At 34.8% G+C, this 16412-nt stretch overlaps 1 protein-coding gene across 1 annotated transcript in view; it reads right to left on the bottom strand.

Annotated features, from left to right (window-relative positions):
* The window catches only part of HCN1 (hyperpolarization activated cyclic nucleotide gated potassium channel 1), a 390591-nt gene that overhangs the window by 31772 nt on the left and 342407 nt on the right, over window positions 1-16412 (bottom strand). The gene's annotated exons all lie outside the window — the stretch shown is intronic.

Genomic DNA, 16412 nt, shown 5'->3' with positions numbered 1-16412 from the left:
TTAATATTTCAGTAATTTAGGTTTCTTGACTTAACATTTATTTCTAAAATTTTAGTACCCCATAGAAATAAAAAGTACATGACTATGGGGAATTTGGTCTAGTTTGCTCCCTGCTGAATCCTCAGGGAGTTCGTGGTGCCTAATACATGGTAGGCACTTACTCTGTGTTCATTCTCCTGTGCTCTCTACTTGGGACCTCTGTTGGTGAAAACACTGGAGGAGGTGGTGCATATGCTGACCTAAAATTCATTCCCCAACCTTCACACACACACACACACACACACACACACACTGGGGAAAAAGATCCTAAAATTTCCATGGGTTAAAAAACAAAACTAAACTAAACTAATTTGGTCTAGAAATACAGTTCCATGTTACTGTAGAAATAAATCAAGTTAGGCACAGAATACAAAACTCCGAGTTTGATCTTTCTTTGAATAAGCCACCCAGGCCGCCCCTCATCTATTTATTTTAAAATTTCGTATCAGATACTTAAAGAGGTATAAATTATAAACCTTAACGTGTGAAATTTGTTATTATTAGATTTTAACTGCCTTTCACTACCTTCTTTGGAGTTTCACTTGCACACATATCACTGTATACGTAAACAAATTGAAAGCAATGCAGACCTATTTTTTCCCATAAACGATCCATCAAAGGATTGTGCTCTCAGTACCTTGAGGCCCACTAATAGTCACTTTGGGTCCCCATAAATATAAATGGGGCTATAAGAATATAAATGTGGCTATAAGCATGAAACTCAAACAAAATATTATGTTACAGAATTTCTTATTGAAGTGAGTTGGGTTGAATAAGTACATATTAGCCTCTTATAGGAATAAACTACAGGGGAAATATTTGTGTTGAAATGTGGGATGACTTCATTGGTAATTTTATAAGCCTAAGTTTAGAACTAAGTTTAGAACTCATCATTTATGTCTTAAGAAGCTAGGAGAACAGAAAAAATATCCTATATAGCGAATTGCATTTTAATTTTTATAACTGTCTAGTAATTGTAGAACATTTCATTCTTTTTAAAAATAAATTTCTTTTTGATCTCATGGTCGTGAGTTCGAGCCCCACGTTGGGCTCTGTGCTGACCGCTCAGAGCCTGGAGCCTGTTTCAGATTCTGTGTCTCCCTCTCTCTCTGACCCTCCCCCGTTCATGCTCTGTCTCTCTCTGTCTCAAAAATAAATAAACGTTAAAAAAAATTTTTAAAAATAAATTTCTTTTAATCCTATCATCTTTCTTATATATCACTTATTATCAATACAATTTGTTATTTCACATATCTGATATTCTGTAATTCTCTTATTCACATATGTTTGTTTTAACTCCACCATTCCATCTCTAAATGTTTCCATTTAAAAATTTTAACAACAAGGGCACCTGGTGGCTCGGTTGAGAGTCCAGCTTCAGCTCAGGTCATGATCTTATGGGTCGTGAGTTCAAGCCCCGCATCAGCTCTATACTGACAGCTCTGAGCCTGAAGCCTGCTTTGAGTTCCGTGTCTCTCTTTGTTCCTCCCCCACTCACAGTCTGTGTCTCTCTCTCTCAAAAATGAATAAACATTAAAAAAAATAAAAAATTTTAACATCAGGGGCGCCTGGGTGGCTCAGTCGGTTAAGTGTCAGACTTTGGCTCAGGTCATGATCTCATGGCTCCTGAGTTAGAGCCCTGCATCTCACTCTGTGCTGACAGCTGGGAGCCTGGAGCCTGCTTCGGATTCTGTGTCTCCTTCTCTCTCTGCTCCTCCTCAACTTGTGCTCAGTCTCTCTGTCTCTCAAAAATAAACATTAGACATGTTTTTTAACAACAGTGTAAATAAAAGACAACTCATGAACTATGCAATAACTTCAGAGTGAAAGTGCAATCTATTTAGAAATAAGCAAAAATAGTGGTGCCTGGATGGCTCAGTCAGAAGAGCATGTGGCACTTCATCTCAGGGTCATGAGTTCAAGTCCCTCGTGGGGTAAAGACATTAATTTAAAAAAAATAAATAAATAAAAAAAATATTAAAAAAGAAAGAATAATAAATCTTTATCTAAAGAATTCAATGAAATTTGACTAAAGCAGTATAGTCAGATTTATATGTACTTAAATTGCAGTCATCACAAGGAAGAATGGTTGAAAATAAATACACTAATATTTTTCACTCAAGAAACTAAAAGGCAAAAACTAAAAACTAGGTGCCTGGGTGGCTTAGCTGGTTAACTGACCAACTCTTGATTTTGGCTCAGGTCATGATCTCATGGTTTGTGACTTTGAGCCCTGCATTGGGCTCTACGCTGTTAGCTCTTAGGTGCTTGGGATTCTCTCTCTCCCTCTCTCTCTGCCCCTACACCACTCACACACACACAGTCTTTCTCTCTCAAAAATAAATTAATATTAAAAAATCTAAAACCTAAAGAAAATGAAAGGTTTCATAAAGAAAAACATCCAGAAATTGGTTCAAAGAAAAACCTCTTTCTTTGAAGGCACCATGAGAAAAAGAACAAATATTAATGCAAGTGATTCCGGAAAAAAAGTGACAAAATAAAAAAGAACTGTGTTATGGAAAAGATGTATATTATAGAATTAGAGGAGATTAAACAAACATGAGAGGGTTTTCAGTTTTAGTTCTGACATGTTTGGATGTTCTTATTCCCTTTGAATGGAATAAAATAAAATAAAATAAAATAAAATAAAATAAAAACAAAATAAATGGAGAGATAGTCCATACATTTAGACAAGAAGATATAAACTTAAAGTGTCAAGATGTCAGTTCTTCCCAGTTTGATCTATAGATTCAATTCAATCCAATCATAATCCTAGCAAGTTATTTTATGGATTATTGATAAATTGAGTCCAAGTTTATATGGAGATGCAAAAGACCCAGAATAGGCAACATAATATGGAAGAAGAACAAAGTTGGAGGACTGACTTACTTCAAGACTTACTATAAAGCTACAGGAATCAAGATGGTGTGGCATTGGTGTAAGAATAGACAGATCAGTGAAACAAAACAGAGAGCCCAGAAATGACATCTTTAGATATAGCCAAATAATCTTTGGTAAAGAAGGAAGAGAAATACAATGGAGAAAAGATGGTGTCTTCAACAAATGGTGCTGGGACAACCAGACATGCACACACACACACACATACACACACACACACACACACACACACACACACACACACACAATAAAGGCACAGCCTTTATAGCATTCACAAAAATTAACTCAAAATATATCATAGACCTAAATGTAAAACACAAACTATAAAACTCCTAGATGATAACATAGGAGAAATCTAGATAACCCTGGGCATGCTGATGCCTTTCTTAGATACAATACCAAAGACACAATCTATAAAAGAAATAATTGATAACTTAGACTTCATTAAAATTAAAAACCTTTGTTCTGCAAAGAAAATGTGAACAGAATAAGAAGACAAGCCACAGACTGGAAGAAAATATTTGCAAAATACACATTTGATAAAAACCTTTTATCTAAAAATATACAAAAGTCTTAAAACTCAACAGGAAAAAAAAAAAACAACTTGAATAAAAATGGACCAAAGATCTTAACAGATACCTCAATTAAGAATATATACACATGAGGCAGCTCTTTCTGCCCCTGGGTCCTGTCCCCATGCTTTAATAAAATCACCTTAAGAAAAAAAAGAATATACACACTGGATAAATAAGCATATGAAAAGATGTTCCACATAATACGTCATCAGGTAAATGTAAATTAAAACAATAAGGTATCACTATAGACATATTAGAATGGCTAAAATCCAGAACATTGACAACACAAAATAAATACTGGTGAGCATTTTGAGCTACAATAACTCTCATTCATTGCTGGTGGGAATGCAAAATAGTATAGCCACTTTGAAAGGCAGTTTGGCAGATACTTAAAAAACTAAAAATACTCTCACCATTTAATCTAGTAATCACACTCCTTAGTATTTACCCAAAGGAGTTGAAAATATGTCCACAAAAAACTTGGATGTTTATAGCAGCTTTATTCATAATTGCCAAAACTTGGAAACAACTAAGATGTTTTTCCGGAGGTGAATGGATAAATACACTGTGATACATTCAGATAATGGAATATTATTCAGCACTAGAAAGAAACAAGCTGTCAAGCAATAAAAAGACATGGGCAATCTTTAAATGCATATTACTAACTGAATGAAGACTATCTAAAAGGCTACATATGGTATTATTACAACATATGATATGTCTGAAAAGGCAAAACCATGGAGGCAATAAAAAGTTCAGTGATTGTTGGGCAGATGGAGAAGAGATAAATTGGGAAAGCACAGAGGACTTTCAGGGCAGTGAAAATACTTTGTATATATTACACTGATGTATATATGTCATATACATTTGTCTAAAATCATCAAATATACCATTCCAAGAATGAATCCTAAGGTAAATCATGGACTTGAGGTGATTATGCTGTATCAGTGTAGGTTCACTCATGGTGCCATTCTGGTGAGTGATGTTACAATGTGGAGGCTGAGCATGTGTGGGGGCACGGAGTTAAGTACATGGAAAACCTCTGTACTTTCCTTCCAATTGTGTGGTAACCCTAAAGCCGTTCTAAAAACCACAGTTTTTAAAAAATTAAATGATTGTACAGAAATAACCCGTTGCATATATGATCAAATGAGCTTTAACAAGGGTGACAAGATTATTTAAAAGTAAAGGACAGGGGTGGCTGGGTGGCTCAGTCGGTTAAGCGCCTGATTTCGACTCAGGTCATGATCTCGCGGTTTGTGAGTTCGAGCCCTGTGTCAGGCTCTGTGCTGACAGCTCAGAGCCTGGAGCTTGCTTCGTATTCTGTGTTTCCTCCTCTCTCTGCCCTTCCCATGCTCATGCTCTGTCTCTCTCTGTCTCTCAACAATAAATAAACGTTAAAAAAATTTAAAAAAAAAGTAAAAGACAGTCTTTTAAATAAGTGGTTCTGGGAAAACTAGATATCCATCTGCAAAGAATACAGTTAAACCAATACCTAACACTACAGATAAATATTAACTAAAAATGGACCAAAGATCTAAATGTAAGACCTAAAACTATATAAAACTCTTAGAAGAAAACATGAAGGAAGCTCCACAACATTGGATTTGGCAATTATTTTGTGGATAGACATCAAAGACACAGGTAAGTAAAGAAAACACAGATAATTGGGCTTCATGAAAATTAAAAAAAATTGTACATCAAAATACAGTATCAACAGAATAAAAAGGCTCATAAAATATTTTCAGATCATGTATGCGATGAGAGATTAACATCCAAAATATATAGAAAACTCCTAAAAATCAACACCAAACAACCTGATTCAAAAATAGGGAAAGAATCTGAATAGATATTTCTCCAAAGAAAATATACAAATGACTAACAAACATGAACATATGCTCAACATCACTAATCATAAGGGAAATGCAAATCAAAACAATAATACGATACCAAGTCACACATTAGGAAGATTACTAGCAAAAAACAAAAAAACACACAAGGTTGAAAACATGGAAAAATTAGAAGACTTGTGTGCTGTTGGTGAGAATGTACAATGGTACCGTCACCATGGAAAACAGTATGAGGATTCCTCAAAAAAAAAAAAATGGAATTACCATATGATCCAGCAATTTTACTTGTGAGTATATACTTAAAGGAATTGCAAATGGGGTCTCAAAGAGATATTTATACATCCATGTTCATAGCAGCACTCCACAGTAGCTATAAATGTGAGTCACCAAGTTGTTAGCTAATGAATGAATATGTAAGATGTGCTACAGACATACAATAAAGCATTATTCAGCCTTAAAAAGAAAGAAAATTCTGACGTATGCTACAACATAGATGAACCTGGAAGACACCATGCTAAGTGAAATAAGCCAGTCACAAAAAGATAAAGGCTATATGATTCTACTTATATGAGATACTTAGAGTAATGAAAAAAAAAATCACAGAGACGGAAAGTAGGATAGTGATTGCCAAGGACTGGAAGGAAAGGGGAAATGGAGATTTATTGTTTAATAGATGTAGAGTTGCGATTTTACAAGATGAAATGTTCTAGAGATGGATGGTGGTACTGGCAGAACATGTGAGTGTGTTTAATACCACTAAAGCATACACTTAAAAAGAGTTAAGATGGCAGGTTTTATGTGTGTGTATTTTGTCACAATAAAAAAAATATATAAAAAAGTATAGGGCGATAGAAAGATAGATAATATTAATACCAATCAACAGAAAGCTAGAGTAGCTGTATTCATTTTGGACAAAGCAGATTTCAGGACAAGAAAAAAATACCAGGAATAAAATAGGGCACTACACAATCGTAAAGGGGTCAATTCTCCAAGTAGATATAACAATGCTAAACATGTATGCACTCAACAACAGAATGTCAAAATACATGAGGAAAAACCTGATGGTCCTGCAAAGAGAAATAAGAAAATTCTTTATTAAAATTGTAGACTTCAACACCCCTCTTTTATTAATTAGTAGATCAAGCAGGCTAAAAATTAGCAAGGACATAGTTGGTTTGACCTGAAGGATCAATTAATGTGATCCAATTGACATGTATAGAATGCTCCATCTAATATAACTAGTATACATTCTCCTCAAGCTCATATGAAACATCCATCAAGATACACAGCCATAACATACAACTTAGCAAACATAAAATAATGGAAACCATATAAAGTAAATTTCCAGGTCACAATGGAATCAAACTAGAAATTGACAATGAAAAAATATCTTGAAAATCCCCAAATATTTAAAAGACTTTAAATAGTATATAAGTAAGGAAGAAGTCTCAAAAGAAATCGAACAGACATTTTGAGCTACAGAAAAATAAAATATGACATCAAATTTGTGGGAGGCAGGAAAAACAATATTTAGAGAAGAATTTATAGCATATAGCATTAAATACATGGAAGAGAGATATATATCAGTAATATAAGCTTCCATTTTAACAACTATAGAAAGGAGCAATTTAAGTCTAAAGCTAGAAGAATATGGAAATAATAAAAAATTAGAGCAGAAATCAATAAAACTGAAAACAAAACAATGGAGAACATCAATGAAAGCAAAATCTAGTTCTTAAAAAGATTTTCAATTTTTTTTTCTAGGAAAGTTAATGAGAGACAGAGAGGGAAAGAGGGAGACAGGGAGAAAGAACACAAATTATCAACATCAAAAAAGAAAGTGATAATCACTACTGATCCTGGAGTAATTAAAAAGGGGTAATAAAAGAATACAACAAACAACTTTATGTCTATAATTTGAAAATTTAGATGAAATGGAACAATTCCCGGAAAGTATAAACTAAATTCACACAATGAGAAATACATAGATGAATAACCTTATATCTATCAAGGAAATTGAATCAGTAATTCATAACCTGCAAAATATGAATCACAGATGTTTTCACTAATGAATTCTGCCAAATATAAAAGGAAGCAACAATATCAATTCTCCACAATTTTTTCCAGAAAACAGGAGCAGAAAGAACACTTTTTATTTCATTCTATGAAGTGAAAATTATTTTTTTAATGTTTATTTATTTTTGAGAGAGAGAGAGAGCACATGAGCTTGGGAGGGGCAGAGAGAGAGAGAGAGAGAGAGAGAGAGGAGATCCAAAGCGGGCTCTGTGCTGACAGTGGAGAGCCTGATGCGGGGCTCAAACTCAGGAACCGTGAGATCATGACATGAGTTGGAGTCTGATGTTTAACTAACTCTGCCACCCAGGCACTCCTGAAGTGAGAATTATTTTCATAGGAAACGAAATGAAACCAAACCAAAAAACTACATTACAGGAAAGAATAAGTACAGAGTTATATCTCTCATGAACATAAACAGAAAAATTGTGATCAAAATATTAGAAAATTGAATCCAACCATTTTTACACATTTTAATACATTTTTATACATTGAAAATTATTTCAGGTATGCAAGGCTGGCTCAACATTCAAAATCAAATTCAATCAATGTAACCTACCACATATATATATATATATACACACATATATATATATATATATATGTATATATATGTGTATATATGTGTGTGTAAAAGAAATAACTCTTGGGGATCCTGGGTGGCTCAGTCACTACAGCATGCAACTCTTCATCTCGGTTGTGAGTTTGAGACTCACTCTGGGCATAGAGATTACTTAAATAATAAAAATACAAAAATATATGTAAAAAAAAACTCTCACAGAAGTGGTAATGGGAAAAGTTCCTCAATGTGATAAGAAATATCTACAAAAATTCAAAATCATTTTTAATAGTGAGAAATTATATGCTTTACTCCAAAATCAAGGGGAAAAAATTCTCTACAAGGACTAAGATCAGGGCAAGGATGTTCTCTCTCACTGCTCCAATTCAACATATTACTAGAAGTCCTTGCCAGTTAAATAAGAAAAGGTAATAAAAGGTATATGGATTAGAAATAAAGATGGGGCGCCTGGGTGGCGCAGTCGGTTGGGCATCCGACTTCAGCCAGGTCACGATCTCGCAGTCCGTGAGTTCGAGCCCCGCGTCAGGCTCTGGGCTGATGGCTCAGAGCCTGGAGCCTGTTTCCGATTCTGTGTCTCCCTCTCTCTCTGCCCCTCCCCCGTTCATGCTCTGTCTCTCTCTGTCCCAAAAATAAATAAATGTTGAAAAAAAAAATTAAAAAAAAAAAAAGAAATAAAGAAATATCACTGTTTCTGTTTGTAGATGACAAGATTATCTATGAAGAAAATCCCAAAGAATTGACCCAAATCCTTAACTGATAAGTGAGTATAGAAGACCACTGAATGAAAGGTTAATATATAAAACTAAATTTCCTGTATTACAGAAATTAACAATTGGAATTCGAAATTAAAAAACCCACAATTTTACATATTGTAGGATTCCAATTATATGACATTTGGACAAGAAAAAAAACAGTGAGATAGTAAACAGATCAGTGGTTGCCATAGGTTAGGGAGCAGGAGAATTGAATAGGTGACACACACAATTTTTTTTTTTAGGTGGTAAAACTAATCTGTATGATATCATAATGGTGAATAGAGGACAGTAAGCATTTGTCCAAACCTATAAAACTTTATAGCACAAAAAGTAAATCATATGTGGTATGCAAATTAAAAAAATAATTGAGGAAGTCAGAAGTTCTCAGAGTAGAATGCAGAATGTAGCAAAAGAATATAAATGGATTACAAATATCGAAACAATCTCACTGAGGGGATTGGGGAATAAGATACTGACCTAAGCATCTTTGCAAATGAGTGGAGAGGCAAAAAGAGCTTAACATTAGATTTATACTCCAGTTGATAAAGTTATTTCCTATGGATGTACAGATTAACAATTCTGAAACCACTATACAGGTATACTACAACTGAACAATTAAGTTAATATATAGTGGAAACCAGATTTCTTACTTTTTTCTTAAATATTTATTTATTTTTGAAAGAGAGAGAGAGCATGAGTGAGCAGGGGAGGGGCAGAGAGAGAGAGAGGGAGACAGAAGACCCAAAGCAGGCTCTACACTGACAACAGAGAGCCCGATGTGAGGCTTGAACTCATGAACTGTGAGATGATGATCTGAGCTGAAATCAGATGCTTAACCAATTAAACCACCCAGATGCCCCAGATTTCTTACTTTTGAGTGAAATATTATAGATAAACAGGAAAAGAAGGTCAAAAACAATCCATGTGGTAATGGATTAGAGTTGGAAATATCAGTATGAGCTCATATTTAGCTTAACATGGGTACAGATGGATACACGTAGAAATATTTATTATAGATATGTGTATATACACGTTAGTATATGAATATATAACTCTTTGCCTTGTCATCTGAGAGGGTCTAGAAGTAATGATAGCCCAGTAGTAATGAGTACACCTGGTGTCCAGATCTTTGTTTCTAAAACTACTCTCCAATGAACAGAACCAGAGATCCTTGGTGGAATGGCTGAATCTATGACTGGGTAGGAACTATACAAAATGAGCCAGGTGCATTTTACAACACTGGAAAAAAAATCTCAACAAGACAGAGAAAAAAGCCCCAAACTCACAATAACAGGAGTGTTTCAAAGGTACACAGGGGCCAATTGAAAGAGGTCCAAATGGCCAAAGCTGGAACAATTTGAGCAATACAATTAATAACGTAGGATTGGACCCTTGTGCACTGTTGGTGGGAATAAAACCAGGTGCAGCCACTGTGGAAGACAGTATGGAGGTTCCTCAAAAAATTAAAAATAGTAGTACCCTACAATTCAGTAATTGCACTATTGGGGTATTTACCCAAAGAATACAAAAACACTAATTCAAGGGGATATATGCACCCCCATGCTTACTGCAGCATTATTTACAATATCTAAAACATGGAAGCAGCCCAAGTATCCATCAATGGGTGAATGGTTAAAGATGTGGTATATATACAATGGAATATTATTCAGCCATAAAAAGAATGAAATCTTGCCATTTGCAACAAGACGGATGAAGCTGGAGAGTATAATACTAAGCAAAATAAGTCAGTCAGAGAAAGACAAATACCAGATAATTGCACTCATATGTGGAATTTGAGAAACAAATTCTAACAAAGGAAAAGAGAGAGAGTGAAACCAAAAAGCAGACTCTTAACCATAGAGAAAAAAATGGTTACCAGAGGGCAGGTGGGTGCAGGGATGAGAGACAATAGGTGAAAGGGATTAAGAGTACACTTATCTGGATCGGCACTGAGTAATATATGGAATTGTGGAATTACTATATAGTACACTGAAACTACTGTAACACCATATGTTAACTATGCAGGAATTAAAAACAAATGAAAACAAAGTAGTATTGGATTATAAACCAAATTATAAAATATTCATGAGTCCATACTTATATATAAAAAAGGATTTAATAAATAAATAAAAATGTAAGACAGTAAATAAATATCCCACTTAGAGTAATTTCAAATAATTTATGTACATAGTCTGTCCTTAAGAAAGTGGAACATTATTTCCCAGTCCTTAGTCATCAGCTATGCTTAGTGACTCTCTTTCAAAGAGGGAAGTATGGAATGAGGGGGAAAAAGAGTAACTTTACAGTGGAGAAGCCTGACCAACACTATCTCTATCCAAGTGATCAAGGTTAACATCAACAGTGATAAGACATATTGATAGTATATACCTTGGATATTATGTGCAGATAATGGCACTTTTTGTGTATAATCTTCCTTCCCCCCCAAATTTATCCCAATCTAATCATAAAATCATCAGGCACATCCCAACTGAGGGACATTCTATAAGATACCTTACTAATGTTCCTCAAAATTGTGAAGTTCATCAAAAACAAGGAAAGTCTAAGAAACTTTAAAAACCAAGAACAAACCAGAGGACATTACAAGTAAATGGGATCCTGAATGAAAAGAAGATATTAGGTTAAAAATTGGAAAATCTGAATGAAGTGTGTGCTTTATTAAGTACTTATTAATAATAATGTATCAATATTGATTCATTAATCGTGACAAATGTATCATAGTAATGGTAAATTTTAATAATAGAAAACTGAGTATGAGATATATGGAATTCTCTGTAATCATTTTGTATTTAAAACTGTTGTATCTAAAATTAAAAATTAAATGTTTATTGAAAATATAAAGGGAACTATGTATACATATATATAATGTGAAAATTATCTGGAATCTTCTGGGGATTTTTTTTCCATGCTGATATTTGGATCTCAACATCACTCAATTCCATCAGAAACCCTAAGGTAAAATTTTGGCCCTGGCATCAGATTTTTTCTTAAGCTTTTCAGTATTATGAACAATTGAATTAGATGAACTAAACGATTACTAATAAAGAAGTAGAAACCTGGAGTACTTTAATAACTATAGAAGACAGAGAATCAGACACAAGTGGCTTTATTCGTGAAACCAAAGTAGGCTTCAAGTAACGGTAATGCCTAGGTTGTTTAAACTTCCTTAAAATAGAGAATACATTTTTAAAAAAAATTTTTTTTAACGTTTATTTATTTTTGAGACAGAGAGAGACAGAGCATGAACGGGGAGGGTCAGAGAGAGGGAGACACAGAATCTGAAACAGGCTCCAGGTTCTGAGCTGTCCGCACAGAGCCCGACGCGGGGCTCGAACTCACGGACCGCGAGATCATGACCTGAGCTTCATGAAGTCCGACGCTTAACTGACTGAGCCACCCAGGCGCCCCGAGAATACATTTTTAAGAAAGTTTTCTTATTCTCTCCAAGAAGTAAATAAAACCTGATATCCAAAATCAGCTAGGGGATCACAAAAATAACCACCATAACAATAAATAACAGCCCCAATTTCACCTATAAACAGAGATGCTACAACGTGTTCAAAATAATAAATCAGGACAAACTAGTTTTTATCCCATTAATGATCTTGTGACTCAACACAACGATATCCATTACTATAAACTGACTTTACTAATAGTGTAATCCACTTAAACCTAGGGAGGTAAGTGTCACAGTCTTTGTATAAAACCTTAATCATACTAGCAAATATAACTGTATAGTAATTAAAAGCTCCTCTGAATTGACAAAATGTACGTCAAATGTAAAAATACATTCTTAATGCATAATAAAGCTTCCAGAAAGTCCTTTCTTGATGTTTCTTCTACATATTTATCACACCCCCATTAATTGCCTCAAAATGTTTTCCCTCCCAAACTTTCCCCAAACTTGGCCTGTACATGTATGCTTTTATTTCTTACCCCATCATTTACCCTTTTTTTCTTTATTGGAATATTGACTCTCTGTACTTTCTAAAGTAGAATTTTTTGGTTCTTAGCTTTTCCAAATGTCTTTTTTCCTTTGCACAATCTGCACAAAAGTCTAAGGGGCTGATGAGGCAAAACAGAATCATGACAAAGACAAGTAGGAAGAAAGAGAAGCTGGAAACGTCAAAACTATGGGTGAGAGGGAAAGTCAAGGAAGCTAATTACCTTGAATTGATATATTTTAGTCAGCCACAACAGGTTAATGTATAGGAACCTTATGGTTATTTTGATATATTCCAAAAAAGCATTTAATAAAATTCAAAACTTTTCCTAGTTAATATTTCTTAACTGTTATTGAAGAAACCTTCTTAAACTCAGCATATATTTATTTTTCTATGACAAAATGGAATTCATTGCCTTTTTCTCAACTGTTACTAACCTGACTTAAATGCTTTTTAAATGATTACTGATTTTGTTTTTTTAAGGGACCAGATATACTGGCTAGTCTCTAATAAACAAATAAAAATCTGTCTCCAGTCTAGACTTAGTGAATCAGAATCTCTGATGGGTGGGACCTAAGCATCTTTGGCTTTAAACAGCTCTCTGATGATTCTGATATACACATTGCTTACCATCAAGTATTGGGGGGAAGATAGGCAACTACACTATTAATTTCAGTATGAAGTAGACTGATTCTAGGATTCTGGAAAGCTATGAGAGGTACTATGGAGACACAATGGTGGGAAACATTGCTTCTGACTGAGAAGCCTTCTAAAGATGGCATATTATAAAGTCTGGGAAGGATGAACGCAAAGTAATAAGGATCGTTTATTCAATACCTCACTTATGAGAAGAGAAAGAGCTTCACTTGGATCGCCGCTTACAGGATAAACCTGTGGATATTTGAAGACAGACTTCTTGTCTTTTTCTAAGAAAAACATTTCAGTTTCCTAGTGTTGGGGAATATTTAAACATTAAATTTGCAACGTCTTGATACTGTAGTACCAGAGGCCTATTATTAATCATTAAGTTTCTAATGTTTCAACAGAATTGGCAGAAACTAAGAAAAGTGTACATCTTCTTTACCCACTCATCCATTGAACATTTGGGCTCTTTCCATACTGAGGATTTTCCTTTTTTATTGAGATGTAGTTGACACATTATGTTAGTTTCAGGTATACAACTATAGAGAGCAACATGGGGTCAAGCAGTTACTCATGTCAAGCAGTAACTTAGGTCAAGCAGCGACACAAGAACCAAGGGCATTGCAGCTAAGACCAGATAGCACCGAAACCAGCTTGAGCTGACAACACACTCAGAACCGATGTTCAGCAGAAACAGAGGAAGTCTGCAAAGGCCCAAGACTTGTTAAATCCCTTTAAAAAAGGAAGAGTTTGGTAGCAACCTGTAAGACTTTCAAGACACTGACCATTTCGTGTGTGACTACATGAAACATGGACGATTTGGAGGCAGTGGCCACCAAAGGCTCTGATCGATTGATCTCCGAACAGAACAGAGAGCCTCCACTGCTTGGACATAATCAGCGGCACATTCTGAGAGCTGACCTGGACAGACCTAGGCTCTATGTCAACTGTGCGTCCACAGACTGATTTCATGTTCGGTTTTGTTATTTCCCTACCCCCTGTTCTATCTGTTTGATGTGTTGCTTGTCTTGTGATTTGTTTTGTGTGACATGTACGAAGCAAGTTAAACAAGTAGTGAAGTGTCATTGAGTTTGGAATCGTGAAACTGCTTTATAATTATATTAATCTTGCTTTATGATTGAATAAAGCTGACACTGTAGAAAGACACAACTTGTGTGTGTGCCTTCATAGCGTGCTCATGACAACATAATACTTTGAGATTTGTATATACTGGGGAATGATCACTACAATAAAGCTAGGTAACATCTGCCACCATATATAGTTATAAATTTTTTTTTCTTGTGATAAGAACTTTGAAGATCCACACTCTTAGCAACTTTTAAATATGTAATCCCGTACTATTTTCTGTTGTTACAATAGTGTATATTATATCAGCATATTATTAAAGAAATATTTCAAAGTTCTGCAGAAAGGATAAAATCTTCCATGAGTGATGGTGATAAACTTGTCTCTTTGGGGGAAAAATACAGAATCTTGTCTCATACTATACTCACAAATATAGGCAGGATGGATTAATACTAAAATAAAAATATAATTCAAGTATGTATAATCATAAATACAGTAAATTTTAATCAAATAGTAATAAAATGTTATAAAACCAAACAAAATAGAGGTAAATATGGAAAACTTTTCATAATTTTGCAGAGTACAAAAGCCACTTAAGGAACACAAAATCTCTAATGCTTTAAAGGAAAGGAGAGGCAAGTTCAAATCAAGTCAACAATAATGAAGATCAGAATGACAAAAGGAAATTAGTGATAGTTACAAAAGAAACAACAATCTTGAAGAAAATAGTTAAAGCCTATCAAAAATACATTAAGAACATTTCTGTAAATTGGTTTTAAAAAGGTAAAAAAGGGGCGCCTGGGTGGCTCAGTCAGTTAGGCATCCAACTTCGGCTCAGGTCATGATCTCACAGCTCGTGAGTTCGAGCCCCGCGTCGGGCTCTGTGCTGACAGCTTGGAGCCTGGAGCCTGCTTTGGATTCTGTCTCCCTCTCTCTCTGCCCCTCCCCCACTTGTGCTCTGTCTCTCAAAAATGAGTAAATGTATTTTTTTAAAGGTAAAAAAATATTAGAAAAATATGCAAGGAATAAACAGAAAAAATAAAGTACAAATAATATATATGAAAACTGCTTCAACCTCAATATTAATGATGAAAATGCACACTTAACAAGAAGGGGGTGCCGTTTTTACTTAGAGGGCAAAAGTAAAAATGAATTGGTAAGGCATGTAGAAACAGGCTGTCTCATCAAAGAAACAATTTGGTGTTTGTTTTAACTTAAAAATATGCAGTCTTTGATCCAGTTATTCAACTTCTAGGCAAGTTTTATACATGTGCACAAATATAAATATATATCCTATAATAGTAAAACTTGGCAACAATTCAAATATTCAGATTTTTAGAAAGGAAAATTTCTACTTGTGATGGTTAGTTTTATGTGTCAACTTGACTGGCCATGGGGTGCTCAGATTGAGCGTAATTTTTGGATGTGTCTGTGAGGATGTTTCCAAATAAGATTAGTATTTGGATCAGTGGACTCAGTAAAGGAATTTGTCCTCCCGATGTGAGTGGGTAACATCCAATCCACTGGAGGTGTGAACAGAACAAAAGCAGGAAAGAGGGGGAGTTCAACCCTCTTTTCCTATCTCACTACTTGAGCCAACATCTCATCTCATTTTCTGCCCTCGGACTGGGATGTACATCATCAACTCCTCTGGTTCCCAGGCTTTGGAACCAGATTAAATTATACCATCAGCTTTTCTGGGTCTCCAGCTTGTAAATAGCAGATCATAAGACTGGTCAGTCTCCATATCTGTATAAGCCAGTTCCTCATAATAACTCTCCTTTTGTGTATACATTATCCTATTGGTTCTGTTTCTCTGGAGATCCCTGACTTACACATCACTCAACTAGTATACTTGTAAGTATACAACTAGAAGTACTCTTGCAACTACATTCTGGCTAATCAGATATAGATAAGCAGTGATAGTGACAATTGTGAGCACACCCCTAAAT

Source organism: Panthera leo, chromosome A1 (genome assembly GCF_018350215.1).
Source record: "Panthera leo isolate Ple1 chromosome A1, P.leo_Ple1_pat1.1, whole genome shotgun sequence".
NCBI lineage: Eukaryota > Metazoa > Chordata > Mammalia > Carnivora > Felidae > Panthera > Panthera leo.
Note: the sequence above shows the minus strand (reverse complement) of the source record. Positions and strands in the feature narration are given on the sequence as shown.